Source organism: Aedes albopictus, chromosome 2 (genome assembly GCF_035046485.1).
Source record: "Aedes albopictus strain Foshan chromosome 2, AalbF5, whole genome shotgun sequence".
Classification (NCBI taxonomy): Eukaryota; Metazoa; Arthropoda; class Insecta; order Diptera; family Culicidae; genus Aedes; species Aedes albopictus.
In genome coordinates this window covers 110576819-110595615 of record NC_085137.1, presented here as the reverse complement: position 1 = coordinate 110595615, position 18797 = coordinate 110576819, and positions in this window count along the sequence as shown.

The following is an 18797-nucleotide window of genomic DNA, read 5'->3' as shown; positions in this document are numbered from 1 at the left end:
GTTATATCGGGTTGAAATTTTTACCCATATAGAGGAAAATAAGTAAAATTTACAATACCACACAAAAATTATTAAATGTGTTCTTCCTTTAATCTAAATAGGCTCTAATATATCTGATTAGAGATAATTTGAGAACAGAAGTGGAAAATCTTTGGATATCAACACTAAAATTTTTTAACATTAATGTAAAAAAAATACATTTTTTCAAGAAAAGTCCAAAAAGTGTCAATCCATGATAACTTTTTTCAACGTTTAAAAAGTATCTATGTTTTAATAGTTTGTGAAGCATTTACATATTGTTAGTGTACGTTCAAAATTTCATTCAATTCGGTTTACTGGTTTCCGAGATATGACAGCTCAAAAATGCGTTGTCTAAAAAAAGGTGTTTTACCCGAACGGTTCTAACTTCGCGAAATATTAATCAATCAAGCCCAAATTTGTACCAATGATGCACATATAATAGGTTGACAAACAGTCAAAATTTGAGATTTTTTGATGCGCTCTATGAAAAGATATAGCATGCTGAACTTTTTTGTGAGAGAAAAAAAAGTTGCCTATCCCAAACATTTTGGCCATCCCCTGTACATCGGTTATGGTTTGCGAGCGCCAGCCAAACCTCATCATTTGTGCTCGGATGTTTTCAGGGAAGTTATGAATGATGGCCGAAGAAAGCGCTCGCTAATTAAACATCTTTGTTTCATTTGCCGGGTAATTTGGCGGGAAATTGTTATTTAGCTATGATTTACCGAGAAATTAGCCTATTACTTTCCGTATAATTCATAGTATTGAAATGCAGTCAACAATCAGCATTGAGAGATACAGCAGTAACAAATGAAACATCGTTTATCTTTTGGACTGTTCATGAACAACTTACAACAAGATACACATACATTAGGAGGATACATGTACCCACAGCTGTAAAGGCGTGGGAATTCAGCATGAACTGTTACGGGTATAAATATTTGTTACATTAATAAGTATTCTGTCTTTTTTTAATGTGGTATTTGTTTAATATTCGTGCGTTCTTTGTCTTATGTTTTATTTTAACTTGTAAATCTTTCCCTGTTTTAATACACATTTATAGGGTTCTGTCAGAATAGAGGCCAATGAAATGCAATGTAATTCTGATTTCCAACATTCAGACCATTTCGGGCAGTGGTTAAGTACTGGAGATGTAAACCTTTCCCTGGCACGGACTTATAGTTATAAGGCTCTAATAATAGGACACGAATCTGGGTGCCCGATTAGGATAAGTTTTCCTTAACAAAACCGAATTATGAAAGTAGCAGCAATGACTGTCAAATAAAAGGCGAACTGCAATTCCAGGATTGACTGATGGACCAAAATCAAATGAAACCTCGTCATCCTGTGACCAGAAGGTGTTATCCATCTGGATAACATGGAAGTGTTGTGCTGTGTCAATTTATGATGTTTCTCATATGTACATTTGTAAGGTTCTTTATAATAGTTAACTTTCCTTTTTCAATTAAGATTTCTTTATAATAATTAATTTTCTTTTATTTTTGTAATAGAACATACTAAGGGTTACTCGGGTTCGATTCCACAGCGGTCCAGGAACTATTCGTTTCCTTGACTACCTTGGTCGCGTGTACCTGTCATACGATATACACATAGAGATGTGCGCCGCCGATTTTTGGCTCACGCCGCCGCCGCCGAACTCCAATTTTTTACACCGATCTGAAAAACGCGTTGAATAATTATATTATTTCTTGATTTATTTATTTACAATATTTCAAGCAATTCATTGGAGTCATCCGCATACATAGAATTTGTAAGGTCGTTTTCAGTCATGGTCCATTTTTATGGTCCAAATTTATAACAGTCCTAACAATTTGGAACGCGAAAAATAGATCAAATTACGCTCAGTTCCGCCGGTAGTTGTTTTAAATTATAAACTTCGCATGTCGCGTCAACGATGTTTTGAAAGTGAAAAAGTTTGTCCTTTGAATTAAATCGAGTTCACCAAGATATCGGGGGTTCCTTCTTACGGATTCCCAAGATTGAAGAAAATGCTAGTGATTCTAAAAAACATGTTTTTGTCGTGTTCATCTTCAGAAGAGATGAAATTTCTTCGGCAACTCTTTTGAGGATTCTTCCTGCAGTTTCGCCAAGAAATCTGCTAAGAGTTCCTCAGGGAACTCTAGAAGGTTCTTCTGGGATTCCGAGAGTTTCCTCCGAGACATCCTCTAGGAGTTTCTCCGGACTTTGCTACAGAAGTTTCACTAAGACTTTTTTTAGAACTTCCTCTAGAAATTCCTCTAAAAGTTACTTCGGAATGTTGGCTTTGCAGTCTTTTGGGGGAATCAAAAATACTAGTTTATGATTTTTCCCGACTTTTCGGTCTGTATGGGACCTTTTTCAAGGGTTCTAAAATATAATTATTCAACTATGAATACAAAATCTTAAACATTTAGTTAGTTTTACAATCTTGCAATCGGTCAAGGTTTCCTAGTCAAGATGGCTTTGCTAAACTCAAAAATGTCATGCGGAAGTTTTGGTCTAAATGGAAGACTCCTGCACTGTACTCACATAGATTGAGCCCGTTCGGTTTTAAACAGTCGTGATGTGGACAATCTCCTACCTATCGAGCGATCTAGAATTCAGTCCCTATTTTTGGAATCTTCCACCATTGTTTTTCGCATGATATTCTTTTTGATTGTGTGAGCCACTTTCTCTCTGTTTCGTTTAGTGTGTGTCTTAACTATCTAACCCTGAGTAGATTCTCTCATCTATCTATTTTGTTTTGATCGTCATCTTCTATTCGTCGTCTCGTTTTTCAGTAAGTGTAACAGTCCGGCATAAGCTACATGGAGATTGTCATATTTTAGAACCCTTGAAAAAGGTCCCATACGGACCGAAACGTCGGGAAAAATTATAAACTAGTGTTTTCGATTTCATCTGGGAAACCGAACAGCTACCGGAGGAGTGGAAGGAAGGGATAATTTGTCCCATCCACAAGAAAGGCGACAAGTTAATGTGTGAGAACTTTCGAGCGATCACCATTTTGAATGCCGCCTATAAAGTGCTATCCCAGATCATCTTCCGTCGTCTTTCACCTAAAGTAAATGAGTTCGTGGGAAGTACCAAGCCGGTTTCATCGACGGCCGGTCCACAACGGACCAGATCTTCACCGTACGGCAAATCCTCCAGAAATGCCGTTAATACCAGGTCCCAACGCATCACCTGTTCATCGACTTCAAAGCGGCATACGACAGTATCGACCGCACAGAGCTATGGAAAATTATGGACGAGAACAGCTTTCCCGGGAAGCTGACTAGAATGATAAGAGCAACGATGGACGGTGTGCAGAACAGCGTAAGGATTTCGGGTGAACTATCTAGTTCATTTGAATCTCGACGAGGACTTCGACAAGGATGGACTTTCCTGCCTGCTATTCAACATCGCCCTGGAAGGTGTTATGCGACGAGCCGGGCTCAACAGCCGGGGTACGATCTTCACGAAATCCAGCCAATTTGTCTGTTTTGCGGATGACATGGATATTATTGCTAGAACATTTGGAACGGTGGCAGAACAGTACACCCGCCTGAAACGTGAAGCAGCAAAAGTTGGATTGGTGGTGAATGCGGCTAAGACAAAGTACATGCTGGTAGGTGGGACTGAGCGAGACAGGACAAGCCTTGGCAGCAATGTTACGATAGACGGGGATACTTTCGAGGTGGTAGAAGAATTCGTCTACCTCGGTTCCTTGCTAACGGCTGACAATAACGTGAGCCGTGAAATACGAAGGCGCATCATCAGTGGAAGTCGTGCCTACTATGGGCTCCAGAAGAAACTGCGGTCAAAAAAGATTCACCCCCGCACCAAATGTACCATGTACAAGACGTTAATAAGACCGGTGGTTCTCTACGGACACGAGACATGGACGATGCTCGAGGAGGACCTGCAAGCACTCGGAGTTTTCGAGCGACGCGTGCTAAGGACGATCTTCGGTGGCGTGCAGGAGAACGGTGTGTGGCGGAGAAGGATGAACCACGAGCTCGCTGCACTTTACGGCGAACCCAGCATCCAGAAAGTGGTCAAAGCCGGAAGGATACGATGGGCAGGGCATGTTGCAAGAATGCCGGACAACAACCCTGCAAAGTTGGTGTTTGCTAACCATCCGGTTGGTACAAGAAGGCAGCGCAGCGAGCACGATGGGCGGACCAGGTAGAGCGTGATCTGGCGATTGTTAGACGTGACCGACGTTGGAGAGCTGCAGCTGCAAATCGAGTATTATGGCGGCAAATTGTTGATTCAGTATTATCATGAATTTGATGTTAACTTAATAAATGAAATGTTTTCGATTTCCCCTAAAGACTGCAAAGCCAACATTCCGAAGCAAAATCATCCCAGTCGTATCCCAACCAAGTATCTAAAAGTTACTCCGGGTATTCTTTTAGGAGATCCTTCTGCAATTCCTCTAGAAGTTCTTCCTGGGAATTCCTTTAGGAGTTCGTCCGGCACTTCCTCAAGGAGCACCTCCGGGAATTCCTCCTCGAGTTCTTTAACGAGTTCATCCAGGAATTACTTTACGATTTTCTACAGGAATTCCTTTCAAATTGCACTAAAAATACCAGCAGTTTACTCCGGTAATTCCTCTAGAAGTTCTTCCGGGAATTTTTCTGGGAGTTCTTCCGGTAATCTCTGTAGCAGTTCCTCCTGGAACTCTTCCATAAGTTTCTTTAAGATTTCTTCCTGAAATTCTTCCAGAGATTTCTCCGGAATGTTCTAGAAGTTCCTGTGGGAATTTCGCTAGGATTTCCTCCAAAAAATCCTCCGGGAATTCCTCTACGAGTTCCTTCCGGGATTCCTTACTGATTTTGTTTTGGGAATTACACTAAGGGTTTCACCGTGACTGTCTCTAGAAGCTCTGGGAATTCGCCTGGGAGTACTTCGGGGAATTTGAACATCTTCGGGAACATTTTTACGAGTTTCACCGGGAAGAAGTTCCACAGGCAAGTTCACTACAAGTTGCTCTATAAGTTTTATCTAGAAGTTGCACTGGGTATGCCGGAGTTTCCTCAGAGAATTCCTTTAAGAATTCCCCGGAAGTTCCTCTTGGAGTTCTTCCGGAAATTCCTGCAAAGTTCCTTCAGTATTTTTTTTAGGAGTTCCTCCGGGAATACCTCTTAGGAGTTCTTCAAAAAATCTTCTGAGAATACATCCAGAAGTTTCCCCAAACGCTTCTCTAGGAGTTCCCCCATCAATTTCTCTAAAAGTATCTCGGGGAATTTCTCTAGAAGTTCTTCCGGGAATCTCTTTATGAGTTCATCCGGGAATTCCTCTACGAGTTCTACCGGAAATTTCTTCATGAGTTTCCTGGAAATTCTTCTGGGAGTTCCATCGAAAATTTCTCTACAACTTCTCTCAGGATATTATGTGGAAGTTCATCCGGGATTTTTTTAGGAGTACCTCCGGGAATTCCTCTACGACCTCCTCTATGAGTTCCTCAGGGAATTTCTTTACGAATTTCTTCGGGTATTCCTCAGGATATTCTTCCGGGAATTCCTTTAAGAGCTCGTCCGGGAACTCATTTAGGAATACCTCTGGTAGTTTCTCTACGAGTTCTTCCTTGAATTCTTGTCCGAATTTCTTCGGCAATTTCTCTAGAAGTACCTCTGGAAATTCCTCCGAAAGCTCCTCCGGCAATTTATTTACAAAGTGCTCTAAAAGTATTTCTGGGAGTTGCACAAGGAATGACCAGAGTTTCCTCCGAAAATCCCTTTGCGTGTTTCTCCGGTAATCCCACTAAGAATTCTTCAAGAAATTCCTCTAGGAGTTCTTCCGTAAATTCCACTGAGAGTTCCTCCGGAAATTTCTCTAAGAGTTCTTCTAAGATTTGTTTCCGGAAATCTTGCAGGAGTATCTCCTAACGTTTCATTAAGATGTTTTTTTTGGAAATTCGTTTAGAAGGTTCATCCGGGAAATCCTCTAGGTGTACCTGTACGAGTTCCTCCGGGAATTCTTTTAAGGGTTTATTCGGAAAACCCTCTAGAAACTCCACCGGGAATTCCTCTAGCATTTCTTTTGGGAATTTTTTTAGTAGGCCATTCTGGATTAATTTTTGCGCAGCTGTTAGATGGTTCACCATAACAATTATTTCAATAAATTAAAAAAAAACATGAGAATATAAATATATATATATACAGCTATTCCATAGCAAAACGATATAGTGCATCTCCGATTGTCGTGAAACTTGGTGGGCTTGTAGTTCTTCGGAAATAATTTGACCCGTATTTTTTATTTCGTCATTAGGGCGACCAATTTTCATATAGGGTGGTCCAAAAAATCAAGGTTTTTCAAAACTAAAAATTTTCAAAAAATCGTAACTTTTGAACCATTTGAACGATTTTAAACTTCTTTTTTTTGTATGAAAGCTATTGAATTGCAGTTTTCAGGAAAAATACGTTGAAAAACTAAAAAACATGCATCTCTGATTTTTTTATATGTTACGCCAAATTTCCTGAATTTTCTGATAGAAATATAAAACCAGGGTACCTCTTTGGTCCCGAGACCATGAAAAAGTGAAAAACAAGTATATTTGCATATTTTATAGAACTCTTTACATTTTAGCCCCTTCAACGTATTTTTCCTGAAAACTACAATCCAATAGCTTTCAAACAAAAACAAAGAAGTTTAAAATCGGTCAACTGGTTCAAAAGTTACGATTTTTTGAAAAATTTTAGTTTTGAAAAACCTTGATTTTTTGAACAACCCTATATGAAAATTGGTCAGCCTAATGACGAAATAAAAAATACGGGTCTAATTATTTCCGAAAAACTACAAGCCCACCAAGTTTCACGATAATCGGAGATGCACTATATCGTTTTTCTTTGGAATGGCTGTATATATAAATATAACAAAACCGTAACTATAAACATGTTATTGAATCTTCAACATAATGAGTTACTAAAAAATAAAACACTGATATTGATTACCGAAATTACCGAAAAAATAAAAATTATGGCCACGCCGTTTGACGACGCCGAAAATGCATTCGGCGTCACGCCGATCACACCGCCGCCGCCGGCCAAAAAATTGCAAAACGCCGCCGCCGCTGGTCAAAAAATCGGCGCACACCTCTACTGTACTGCCATAACTTGAAGCAGCAAAGGTTGGACTCTCGGTGAACGCGTCGAAAACGAAGTACATTCTGGCAGGCGGAACCACGAGCGACAGCCGACAGGGCAAGCCTGGATTCAAAACGGGAAACAACCCTGCAAAGCTGGTGTTCGCAAGAGATCCGGATAGTTATAACAAGACCCGGAGGGCAGCGTGCAAGGTACCAGTGGACCAGGTGCAGAACTATCCGGCAAGTGTCGGACGCGGCCGAGGATGAAGGACTGCAGCAACGAACCGAGTTTTGTGGCAAAAAATGGTTGATTCAGTTTGAAATTAAGAAAAAAAAATGGTCACTATGTTCATTTTCGGGTACCTTCTCGTCAATAAATCAAAAATGATAAAATGAACATCCAAAAAGTTGCCTACGATATATCTTGTGAGAATTCCGTACAAAACTCTGAAACATTGTGCGCATTTCTGCAAGTTCCACTCAGTATTAAAACAGCAAACCATTCCTGCCCTGCTGCCTTGTAAGACTGGAGGATTTTCCGAGGAAAATGTCGAACCAAGGAAAACCTTGTATCATCATCGTTTGTCGTCACCAACACCTATCCAAGGCCACCAGCAGTCATTCAGCATCAGCAAGCAGCCAGTATTGGCAAGTAAAGGGTGTCGAAATTCAGCCCGGTTTCTCGTATGTATCATACACATTCATATCCAGTAAGCCGTTTGTAAAGGCAGAATAAGACATCAGGCAGCCAGGTATTACCGAATTAAAAGCGCTTCGTATCGAAGGTGTTGGAGATGAATCTGAAAGTAAACTGTAGCGATTCGAATAACCTCTATCTATGGGTCGAAAATCAATAAGAAAAAGCTCCGGAAATGCTAAATGGAGCATTTTAACCTACTCTTCTCTCCGTTCATGGTACATATCAGCGTGGCACAGTAGTGGGATGAGGAAAATTCTCGCAGCCATGCTTTCTTCCCTGTAAGTGGAGCAACCTGACAACAGCAGCGATGCCAGTCAGTGAATGCCGAGTACCTAAAAATGGGAGAACTTTGATAGGTTTTACACATGGTTCCTTAAAATTTTTAAATGTAATTAAATTTCGTTTAGTTTTATTTTGTCATAACAAGTTCTGAAATTTCAGCTTTGACTTGCAATTCAAAGATACATCAAGTTTAGGTTTGTACGTGACAACTAGAGAAAACTCCTAGGAGAAATTCTTAAGTGTATCCCTGGAAAAGAGAAAGGATGGATTTCTGAAAGTCCCCCTAAATAGATTTTTGATGGTATTCCTGGAAAAATTTAAGATGGAATCTCATTAGGAATTCCTGAAAGAATGCCATGAGGAACTTTTGGAGGAATTCCAGCAGAAGATCCTGGAGCAATCACATTGGCAATTCCTGAACGAATGCTTGGAGAAATTTCTTAAACCACTGTAGTAGTTTCTGAAGAAATCTGTGGAAGAACTTCTGAACGAATTCCTGAAGGAATCTATGAAGATGTTCCCGAAAGAATCACTGAGGGAGTTCCTAAAAAAATCTATGGCGGAATTTCTAGAAAAAGTTTTAGAAGAAACCCTAGAGATATGAACCCAAGTAACCAAAAATTCCGCTTACCATGACAAAATTCACTTTCAAGTTCCACAAAGTTCAGATAAAGTTCCGAACGGAACTTTCTAACTGCTCAATCGTGGCTTCGTGCTCGTGCGGCTAGTGTCACAAAGCATTTAGTCGCATCGTGCTAGGAGCGCGGGTTCGATTCCCGCCGCAGCTGTCAGGAAAAGTTTTCGGCTGTGCCACTGGGTAGGGTATTGCATGCTAGTCCGTTGTCTAGTGTCGTGATTCCTTCAAAGAGTGAATAGCTCACTGGAAGTACTAAACGTGACCGTGTCTTTTTTTTTTAAAGGCTAACGGAACTTCCCACATAAGTTCCAGCAAGACTCATTTTTAGCCTCTTAAGCAGCCAGAAAGTTGCATTCGGAACTTTATCTGAACATCGTGGAGCTTGAAAGCTGCTTAAGATGCTACACTGAACTTTGTTGGAACTTTCAGTAGTTTGATGTTCTAAGGATTTATTTTTGTCTTTCTAGAAAAAAACATCATTATAAGCAAATTTTTATAGACTACTATATTAAATTCAACAAATCAATGAATATGAAATGCAATTGAAAAAAAAAATATGACACCCACCAGATTCGAACCGGTGGTCGCTGCGTTAGACCACTTCACTCTACCCCGACACCACAATCGCGATGAAGTGCAAAGTGGATGAAATCTGACTTGAATCAATCCTCTGTCGACATCTACATAGGTTTGCACATATTCATATTTTGTATCTGTAGCAGCGCAGCGGTATGATGGCAGCTTATCACGCAGGAGGTCCCGGTTCAAATCTACGTAGGAGTGCCAATATGCTTAAAGTAAATCAGAGTGTAAAGTAATTTGAGCATGTTTCTCAATAATACAAGCAACAACAAGTTATGATGAATCTGAAAAGTACATTTTTGTTTTTACATTAATTTTGAGGAAGTTTTGTCAGAAGCTGCTTAGAAGGCTATTCGACTTCCTTATGTGGACTTTCAAGTTCAAAAATTACTTAAAAATGAAGCTGCATAGAAAGCTAAAGAGCAACCTCCGACAAGCTGCTTAGCTTATAAAGTACCCTCTTATCTCAACTTTTGGTTACTTGGAAAGAGTGCCTGAAGTTATTCCTGGAGCAATCTCTGGAAGAATTCCCGGAGCAATTCCTGAAGGAATCTCTGAAGGAGTTCCTGGATGAATCACTGGGGGAATCTCTGGGAAAATTCCTGCAGGAATCTCTAGAGAAACTCTTGGACGTATTCCTTGAAAAGATAATGGACGGATGAAAGTACTCCTAAATATACATACCTACCTGCCTACCTAAATATAGGGTGTCCCAGAAAGTATGGGCGCAACTTTGTATAGCGAGAATACAATATTTTTTTTAACAAACAACTATTTTTATATTTTTGTATTTTTATTCAACGTATTTTCTTTGATACCTCTGAAGAGTTCATACTTGAAACATGGGGTTTTGTATGCAGAATGTTTAAAAATAAAAAACAACTTTCTAAACTTCTGCACAAACTATTTTTTTACGTTTTTGTCACATACACAAATCGAAACATTTTTTTCGAATTTTTTTGACATGATATATTCAAAAACATGTTTCCTCAGATGCATGACTGAATTTTTTTATAGAAATATGTTTTGCCTGTGCGTACGAGCACTTCCAAATATTGAGAAAACTGGAAAATTCACTTTTTCTATTTCCGGATAAGACACGCCCACAGATATTCGAGTTTTTGGATATGATTTAACGAGAATAAATGCTGTTCAATCTACACTCAACAAAGCTAGAGCATTTATTTTACTTATAGTGGAATTTAATTGCAGATTTCTGTTTGCCGTGATATACATTTTGAAGCTTGTTTACGACTATTGGAAAACCGGGGTTTCAACAATATCGAATTTTGTTTTTGAATTTAATTTTCCAGTTCAAAAATCTATGTTTTAAGTTCAAACAAATGGTTATATAATAGATATGCATATAGACAATTACGGATATATTTTTTGAAATTTTTATCGAGCTTAATTTTATTTGTAGAAAACAATTTGTTAAGTTATGTCATTGGAAAAGGTAGCAATTTGAGCAGAAGCTTCAAAAAGTCTTTCAGGGAATGTTCTACCGCATTCAAATGAGAAGTAAAAATTAAATTTTAATGATTGGGATTTGTTTTAAATATATTAGGGCAGGACCTGTGTGAAAATAAAGTTTGTTTCTGCAATCATTCCCAAAAGGCAGCGCTGTAAAGTTGTGCCCATACTTTCTGGGACACCCTATATGTACATCTGAGGATATTCCTGCAGAAATTTCAGATGGAATCTCAAGATAAATTCCTGGCCGAATCGCAATAAGAATTTCTGGACGAATCATTGGAGAAAGTCCTGAAATAAAAACGTTTCTGAAGGAATTCCGGGAAAAAATCCTGAGGAAACTCATGACATGGCAAACAATGGCGGAACTCCGGGAAAAAGTCGTGGAGAAATCCCAGGATAAATTCCTGGAGGAATTCCTGGAGGAATCCCTGGAGGAATCCCTGAAGGAATCCCTGGAGGAATCCCTGGAGGAATCCCTGAAGGAATCTCTGGAGGAATCCCTGAAGGAATCCCTGGAGGAATCCCTGAAGGAATCCCTGGAGAAATTCCTGGAGGAATCCCTGGAGAAATTCCTGGAGGAATCCCTGGAGGAATTCCTGGAGGAATCCCAAGAGAAATTCCTGAAAGAATCCCAAGAGAAATTCCTTAAAGAATCCCTGGAGAACTTCCTGGAGGAATCCTTGGAGAAATTCCTGGAGGAATCCCTGGAGAAATTCCTGGAGAAATTCCTGGAGAAATCCCTGGAGGAATTCCTGGAGGAATACCTGGAGGAATTCCTGGAGGAATACCTGGAGGAATTCCTGGAGGAATACCTGGAGGAATTCCTGGTGGAATTTCTGGAAGAATCCCTGGAGGAATCCCTGGAGGAATCCCTGGAGGAATCCCTGGAGGAATCCCTGGAGGAATCCCTGGAGGAATCCCTGGAGGAATCCCTGGAGGAATCCCTGGAGGAATCCCTGGAGGAATCCCTGGAGGAATCCCTGGAGGAATCCCTGGAGGAATCCCTGGAGGAATCCCTGGAGGAATCCCTGGAGGAATCCCTGGAGGAATCCCTGGAGGAATCCCTGGAGGAATCCCTGGAGGAATCCCTGGAGGAATCCCTGGAGGAATCCCTGGAGGAATCCCTGGAGGAATCCCTGGAGGAATCCCTGGAGAAATTCCTGGAGGAATCCCTGGAGGAATCCCTGGAGGAATCCCTGGAGGAATCCCTGGAGGAATCCCTGGAGGAATCCCTGGAGGAATCCCTGGAGGAATCCCTGGAGGAATCCCTGGAGGAATCCCTGGAGGAATCCCTGAAGGAATCCCTGGAGGAATCCCTGGAGGAATCCCTGGAGGAATCCCTGGAGGAATCCCTGGAGGAATCCCTGGAGGAATCCCTGGAGGAATCCCTGGAGGAATCCCTGGAGGAATCCCTGGAGGAATCCCTGGAGGAATCCCTGGAGGAATCCCTGGAGGAATCCCTGGAGGAATCCCTGGAGGAATCCCTGGAGGAATCCCTGGAGGAATCCCTGGAGGAATCCCTGGAGGAATCCCTGAAGGAATCCCTGGAGGAATCCCTGAAGGAATCCCTGGAGGAATCCCTGGAGGAATCCCTGGAGGAATCCCTGGAGGAATCCCTGGAGGAATCCCTGGAGGAATCCCTGGAGGAATCCCTGGAGGAATCCCTGGAGGAATCCCTGGAGGAATCCCTGGAGGAATCCCTGGAGGAATCCCTGGAGGAATCCCTGGAGGAATCCCTGGAGGAATCCCTGGAGGAATCCCTGGAGGAATCCCTGGAGGAATCCCTGGAGGAATCCCTGGAGGAATCCCTGGAGGAATCCCTGGAGGAATCCCTGGAGGAATCCCTGGAGGAATCCCTGGAGGAATCCCTGGAGGAATCCCTGGAGGAATTCCTGGAGGAATCCTTGGAGGAATCCCTGAAGGAATCCCTGGAGGAATCCCTGGAGGAATCCCTGGAGGAATCCCTGGAGGAATCCCTGGAGGAATCCCTGGAGGAATCCCTGGAGGAATCCCTGGAGGAATCCCTGGAGGAATCCCTGGAGGAATCCCTGGAGGAATCCCTGGAGGAATCCCTGGAGGAATCCCTGGAGGAATCCCTGGAGGAATCCCTGGAGGAATCCCTGGAGGAATCCCTGGAGGAATCCCTGGAGGAATCCCTGGAGGAATCCCTGGAGGAATCCCTGGAGGAATCCCTGGAGGAATCCCTGGAGGAATCCCTGGAGGAATCCCTGGAGGAATCCCTGGAGGAATCCCTGGAGGAATCCCTGGAGGAATTCCTGGAGGAATGCCTGGATAAATTTCTAAGGGATTCCATTAAGAAATTCGGCCGGGGCCCGTGGCGTAGTGGCTACACGTTTGCTTCGTAAGCAGATGGTCATGGGTTCGAACCCAGCCCGGCACTTTCGTCAGTTGCTCTTTCCCCCTGAGAGCAGCTGACACTGACCCTCTTCTGAGCCTATGGCTCAAATGAACCCGGATATATTTGGACATCGGCAAACGGCAACCCATAATGGACCCCCAATCGGACTGGACACAGGAACAACCAACAGCCACACATCAACATCCTCGTGCTCATCATTCTACCATGATAGGGTAGAGAGTGAAAGCAGCGCAACGCAACCAGTTCGATGTAGTACAATTTGAAATAGAATACATTTAGGCGCCGTACAAAGTGTATGTACGGCTTCCAATTGGAATCGCTCACGCAGTGCCCAAGTGGACAACAGAGCTGTAAATTAGGTTAAGTGATAAAAAAAAAAAATTAAGAAATTCCATGAAAATCCCAGTACAAATTCTTGAAGGAATCCCTGGAGAAATGCCTATGTGAGAATCCTTCAAATTATTCGGGAGAATGCTTCACAATAACTATATATTTACGTTAAGTTATTGATAAAATTATAATAATGAAACGTGTATGTAATGCTTCCCTCGGTTTCAAAGCTACCCCGTTTTCCGGTTCCTATCTTTACCAACACAAGCTAGCTCGGACCGGGAGCTTCACAGTCATACTCACACATACACGTCCCAGGACTAGTGAACGTACCTGCACATGCAGGGCTGATGCTGCTTCTATCTCTCGACTGAAGTGGCACTTAAACACACTCTCGTTTTATGTTTGTATTGCCACCACCCACCACAGCATCCCATCCAAAACGGCTCTGCCTGCATTCGTTGTCCTCATCGTCATTGCCCGGGGCTCACCGAAGCAGAAGTGTGCACAAGTTGAACGATGATTTAGGGAAGCCGATATACGGTTCCAACGAAATGCTTTGGAACAATCATTAGTTTCAAATTGTTCCTAGATTTCCCACACATTCGACCCTCATTTTTGCAGTACACGTCACTGCACTTACCCTGCTAATCGATAGCGACAGGGCTTGAATTATTTTTTTTACACCAGTCAGTAGTGTGATCGACGATTCATTTTAATGTGTGCTCCTCTCTCTCCGATCCAGATACCTATCTATACAGCAATCCTGAGTAAATTCAATTTTACTGATAATGAAAAAACGGCCCGGAAAGCCGGTCGCTTTTCACTTCCATGCAGCAACGAGACATGTAGATGGTGGAAGAATGAGGCTGAACCCCGCCGTTGCGTTGTCCTCTACAGGTGGAAAGGGATCCCAGCTCGAACGACGGAACAAAGGCTCGCCTACAAACTGACTGCCGGAGGATGCAAGTGGGTGGTGTTGCAGAGGAGCAGGATAGAGCAAAGAGATAGTGCCCGGGGGAATACTTTCGAGTTGGACTGCCTAAGAATTGTGCAAACATGGAACGCGTGGTGTGCATACTGATGATGGGATACTGCACAAAGCAAAAGTAAATAGACAGTTGTTTGTAGGTTGTTATTGTGTTTAACAATTGGGATGATGATTGATTTAAAGAGATTGAACAGCATGGAATGCAGAATGTGCTGCAAGTAGTTGTAATCATGTTTGTATTGATAAGAGGAAAAAAAAATCAGAAAACTGAGAACGTTCCAATGCACTATTAAGGAAATTCTACAAATAAAATTCAATTAACTTTGCATTAACTTTGCTTTGCTTTAGCTTTGCTTTAGCTTTGCTTTAGCTTTGCTTTAGCTTTGCTTTAGCTTTGCTTTAGCTTTGCTTTAGCTTTGCTTTAGCTTTGCTTTAGCTTTGCTTTAGCTTTGCTTTAGCTTTGCTTTAGCTTTGCTTTAGCTTTGCTTTAGCTTTGCTTTAGCTTTGCTTTAGCTTTGCTTTAGCTTTGCTTTAGCTTTGCTTTAGCTTTGCTTTAGCTTTGCTTTAGCTTTGCTTTAGCTTTGCTTTAGCTTTGCTTTAGCTTTGCTTTAGCTTTGCTTTAGCTTTGCTTTAGCTTTGCTTTAGCTTTGCTTTAGCTTTGCTTTAGCTTTGCTTTAGCTTTGCTTTAGCTTTGCTTTAGCTTTGCTTTAGCTTTGCTTTAGCTTTGCTTTAGCTTTGCTTTAGCTTTGCTTTAGCTTTGCTTTAGCTTTGCTTTAGCTTTGCTTTAGCTTTGCTTTAGCTTTGCTTTAGCTTTGCTTTAGCTTTGCTTTAGCTTTGCTTTAGCTTTGCTTTAGCTTTGCTTTAGCTTTGCTTTAGCTTTGCTTTAGCTTTGCTTTAGCTTTGCTTTAGCTTTGCTTTAGCTTTGCTTTAGCTTTGCTTTAGCTTTGCTTTAGCTTTGCTTTAGCTTTGCTTTAGCTTTGCTTTAGCTTTGCTTTAGCTTTGCTTTAGCTTTGCTTTAGCTTTGCTTTAGCTTTGCTTTAGCTTTGCTTTAGCTTTGCTTTAGCTTTGCTTTAGCTTTGCTTTAGCTTTGCTTTAGCTTTGCTTTAGCTTTGCTTTAGCTTTGCTTTAGCTTTGCTTTAGCTTTGCTTTAGCTTTGCTTTAGCTTTGCTTTAGCTTTGCTTTAGCTTTGCTTTAGCTTTGCTTTAGCTTTGCTTTAGCTTTGCTTTAGCTTTGCTTTAGCTTTGCTTTAGCTTTGCTTTAGCTTTGCTTTAGCTTTGCTTTAGCTTTGCTTTAGCTTTGCTTGAGCTTTGCTTTAGCTTTGCTTTAGCTTTGCTTGAGCTTTGCTTTAGCTTTGCTTTAGCTTTGCTTTAGCTTTGCTTTAGCTTTGCTTTAGCTTTGCTTTAGCTTTGCTTTAGCTTTGCTTTAGCTTTGCTTTAGCTTTGCTTTAGCTTTGCTTTAGCTTTGCTTTAGCTTTGCTTTAGCTTTGCTTTAGCTTTGCTTTAGCTTTGCTTTAGCTTTGCTTTAGCTTTGCTTTAGCTTTGCTTTAGCTTTGCTTTAGCTTTGCTTTAGCTTTGCTTTAGCTTTGCTTTAGCTTTGCTTTAGCTTTGCTTTAGCTTTGCTTTAGCTTTGCTTTAGCTTTGCTTTAGCTTTGCTTTAGCTTTGCTTTAGCTTTGCTTTAGCTTTGCTTTAGCTTTGCTTTAGCTTTGCTTTAGCTTTGCTTTAGCTTTGCTTTAGCTTTGCTTTAGCTTTGCTTTAGCTTTGCTTTAGCTTTGCTTTAGCTTTGCTTTAGCTTTGCTTTAGCTTTGCTTTAGCTTTGCTTTAGCTTTGCTTTAGCTTTGCTTTAGCTTTGCTTTAGCTTTGCTTTAGCTTTGCTTTAGCTTTGCTTTAGCTTTGCTTTAGCTTTGCTTTAGCTTTGCTTTAGCTTTGCTTTAGCTTTGCTTTAGCTTTGCTTTAGCTTTGCTTTAGCTTTGCTTTAGCTTTGCTTTAGCTTTGCTTTAGCTTTGCTTTAGCTTTGCTTTAGCTTTGCTTTAGCTTTGCTTTAGCTTTGCTTTAGCTTTGCTTTAGCTTTGCTTTAGCTTTGCTTTAGCTTTGCTTTAGCTTTGCTTTAGCTTTGCTTTAGCTTTGCTTTAGCTTTGCTTTAGCTTTGCTTTAGCTTTGCTTTAGCTTTGCTTTAGCTTTGCTTTAGCTTTGCTTTAGCTTTGCTTTAGCTTTGCTTTAGCTTTGCTTTAGCTTTGTTTTGGCTTTGGAATGTTGGTGCTTAATTTAGGTTTGAAATCTTGGTTTGTGAAACAACACTATTCCTAGCTCACAATTTGGGTGGTAACGAATTTTGTTTTCCTATATGTTTGGAATTATGATTAATTTCGAATTTTAGTATGTACATTCAGTACAAAGAATGTGCTTTGTCATTTCAATCATTCGTAATCAGCTTATTCTGCAATATCACAGAGATAGAATAACTAGGTACATGTGGATATTGGCAATGCAAATCGAAAGTTTATTCTTATTCCATTGATCTCAATATAATTATCATTTTCTCATGACGTCTGCTGAGTAAGCTAGTTAAATGATATTTCCATTCTCTTCAGCTCATCAGCCACACTGACCGAGAACAACAGCTATGTATAAGCAGTCCAAACTTGGACCAAATCCCTTTCCCTGAGCGGTTCAATGGCATCTCCAGTCTCCACATCCCTTCTCGCAAATAATAAGCTTAATGACGACCATCCGAGGGGAAACGACTCCCAGCGTGTTGTCAGCCCTTTCGTAAAGATTTTCCAGGAGAAGTCAAGCAAAAAATCGAATAACCTTTACGGTTCACAGCCATCTCCACCATGATTTTGGTTTACTTACTTATAGCCATTGCTATGTGTCGTGCCACTGGTTTCATTTCGGGTCTCTTCTCAACTCAAAGCCACATATCGAGAGCAGCATCCACGTTTCACTCTTTTTATATAGTTGGGTTGTGGAAATAAGTCGATTAAATTGTGTGACGCCATTCGAGAGTAAGTAGGCTGCCAGAGTGGCACGTGGCCACACCGAGATTGTCGTGGAAGAGATTGAGAGGGTGTGAATCAATCATAGACTCCAATGGTATTTTAAGAATGTAGAAATTCTTACAAAGATTACTTCAGAAATTCTTCTAGGCGTTCGTTCAAAAATTTCCCTGGAGATTCCTTCAAAAATTTGCCAAAGAAAATTTTCTATGGATTTCTTCCAAAACTAATCTAGCGATTCCTTCAGGAATTACTTTAGATATTCGGTTTTGAAATCCACCAAATTCTTCTATTGGTTTCTTTAGAAAATTTTCCAAATATTCCTTAAGAAATTTCTTCAGGTTTGTCTTTGGGAAATTTAACAGAAATTTGTTGAAGAATTGTCCTAGGCATACCATTGAAAAAATTCTTCATGAATGTGTGCAGAAATTTCTTCAGAAATTTTCTCAAAGATTCTCTCATTAATATTTTCAGTAATTCAGGCAGGAGTTCATGCAGAGTTTCCTCCGAGAAATTTTTCTGGGATTTCCATTACGGATGCCTACGATAATTTTCCAATTTATTCCTAAATATTGCCTATGAATTTCTACAGAAATAGGAATCTAGGAATCTTTGTAAACGCTTATCTTTGCGCTTTTTTTCAGAAGTTTATCCACGGATTTCTTCTAGAATATTTATGGAAAATCCTAAATCTAAGAATTTTATTGAAGGATTCGTTAAGATTTTTTTCCTATGAAACCCAATTTACCGAGAAGTTTCTCCAGAAACTTTTTAAGAAATGCCTCCTAAGTTTCCTTCAAGAGTTCCCCGAGGATTTCTTCGGTTATCCCTTCAAAAATGCATTCAAAAGAACTTTCTAAGATTTCTATAGGTATTTAACCGAAGATTTCTTCACTGGCATAAATCATTGCACCCGAATGTGGAGTTCCACTGAAGTGTACTCATGCACTTACAGAATGAAAGATTCAAGCTAAAACTTTAGGGGAGAGTCTGCCTTCCTGATCACGGAACTTCTCAGGGTTTCCTTCAGAAATTCCGGCTGAGATTATTTCTGAAATTCCTTTGAGAAGGAAATTCCTTTGACCCTTTCAGCAAGGGATTTCTTCAAAAGTTATTTCTAAGAATGTCTTTACAAATCCTACAGGGAATGCTATGGCAATACTTCCCAGGGTTTCTTCAAGAATTGCTTTTTTTGAGAAATTGCTTTTTTTGAGAAATACCTTTAGTGATTTCTATCGAAATTTCTACAAGGACTTTTTTCGAAATTGCTTTTGAGGCTTTATCAGAAATACTTTTTTTTAATAAAGTCAATCGGTTAAAATTGAGATAA